The sequence below is a fragment of the Dama dama genome, chromosome X, assembly GCF_033118175.1.
Source record: "Dama dama isolate Ldn47 chromosome X, ASM3311817v1, whole genome shotgun sequence".
Classification (NCBI taxonomy): domain Eukaryota; kingdom Metazoa; phylum Chordata; class Mammalia; order Artiodactyla; family Cervidae; genus Dama; species Dama dama.
In genome coordinates, this window is record NC_083714.1 from 24,528,463 (window position 1) to 24,530,831 (window position 2,369).

Consider the following 2,369-nt stretch of genomic DNA (forward strand, 5'->3'; position numbering starts at 1 on the left):
AAGGAGATAAGCTGTGACCTTCAAATTTGACAAGGTCACTCCCTGGGAAAGAGAATGCTTTTCCTCATCAGGAGACTAGCCTCTTGTCTTAGACGAACTTGGTCTGGGTGACCAGCAGGATTTGTCTGAAGTCATTCAACATGAATAAAACCTCCATGGGAACCCTCAGACAGCCCCTAAAAGCCTGTGAATACAGATCCTTCCAGTTTTCTTTTTAGCATTTTGGGGTTCAGAGAGTTTCCTGTGGGGAAACAAATGCAACATTTGAAAGGGTAAGTGACTGATTGGCAGTAATATTCATCCAAAGATAAAATGTCAGGCAATTTGTGCTTCAGAAGACATTTAGATCTATAGATCAGCCAGGGACATGTGCAGTCAAGTTGGTTCAATTTCATTATTTATTCATTTAATAATTATTCCTAGGAAAGCCTCTTTTAAACAAAATGCTCACAGAATGGAGTTTTCTGGCTAACTGCAGGCTGACCATATATACCTGTAACCATGAAAATGTAACTGTTATGGCTGATTTTCAGATTAGAATCTTAAAAGCCTTAAGGAAGAAGATCTCTGTACATTTAAAAAATAATCTTTTTAAGCTACAAATTAGTATTCTTCATATTTTTCTCCATTCCTAGAGAAACCTTAAGCTTTTAAAAACCCATGGCAAATAGGAATACTTTTTTGTAACAATTGCACAAATTTCCAGACTTGCAACTCGAATACATACACGCCTTAAATATTTTTGTTACAGAGAAGAACAAAATCTGACTATGGTGTTGGATTTGTTTCTTTTACCTTAATCTTTACTTCTGGTTGCTTTTGTTCACTAAAAGGATACTGTCCATACATAATGGTCTACGTCAGGGACCCCTGCCCCTCTGTCTGAATGTTAAACAGGAGTGCCTTTGTTCAGGGTAATATTTTGACCTTGTCCATCCGTGAAATGGCTGCAAAAAAAGAAGAAATTAACATAGTATCCCTATACCACCCCAGACTGGCTATTCCAGGAGTTATTTGCAAGGTTACTTTACTTTTTTACTTTATTTTCTTTTTAACTTTACTTCCTCACCTCCTCCTTCTCTGTGTTCTATAAAAGAAACTGGCATCCAGAAGCCCATAAGATGGTTATTTTGAGACACTAATCTGCCATCTTTTTGATCTGCTGGCTTTCCAAATACACTCCCTATTCCTTGCTTCAACACCTCTTTTCCCAACTTACTGGCCTGTCATGTGGTGAGCAGAGTGAGCTTGGCTTCGGTAACACTTTCATAGTTTTCTGGAAATTGTTTTTCTTAAAGTGGGATTTAATTTACAAAAGAAAACACCACAATTCGTACTGTAGATATGGTTTGTCGATATTTTGCACTCTGGAAGGTTGGGGTTTGCACGTCCATGGTTCTTTCTGAGTGCTTCTGGTCTGTATTCCCTTAAAAGCAAAATGCGAAAATTCGTCAAGGGAACTCTGACTTTTCTGTTGGCTTGTTGGTGGTTGTCTCCTCACATTTTGTTTAGGATAAAAATGAGATTCAAGAATGCTCCATACCTGGAGGCTTTGACACAGGATAAAATTCCGAGCTTTGTGGCTTATGGCTGTAATCAGGGTCTGTAATTACAGCTTTCCAAGTGACTTGCTCACACTTTTTGCTTTTGTCTGAAACCTTCAGTCAGGCAGCTTTTAGCATGAGGCACTTCATTTGTTCCTGTCTTCTCCAGAGCGTTAGTTATCTATTTTGGCAACGTCTACTCTAAAAATAGATACTATTTCAGGGAACTTCTTATTATCATAGGTTTTTCTCTTTAAGCACCTACTTAGTGAAAAGCATTGTACACAGCCTTTTGGAATGAAAGGACAATTACTACCACCCCTTGGTTTGGCCCTTTATCCATCCTCATGGCCTGGTTAGTGCCCAGGGCTCACTGATGTCTGTATCTCCTCTTCTTTCTAAGCCCAGTACTACATGCCCTTCCCTGCCCTCCTGCTCTAGATTGGACTGTGTTACAGTTGTCACCACTGAAATGTGTCCTGAAATGATGAGTGCCACTTCTAGCCTGGCCCACTGAAACATCCCTTGTATTCATCCATTCACTGTCTCTTCAAAATCTGCCTGCTGGATGAATAGGAGCTGGTGGAAGACTCAGTGGCCCTAAAAGATGCCACATAGTGGAAAGAGCCCACATATCTGAATAACTGCCTGGAGCAGAGCCCTCCTCTCACCCTACCCCACAATCTATACGAGACCCTGCAATCCGTGTCACTCATGTTTATTTCTCAGCATTGAAACAAATCATTAAACCATTTTATGTTAAGCCACAGAGATTTCTTTTTTTAAATTTTATTTTATTTTCAATTTTACTTAAAAATTGACTGC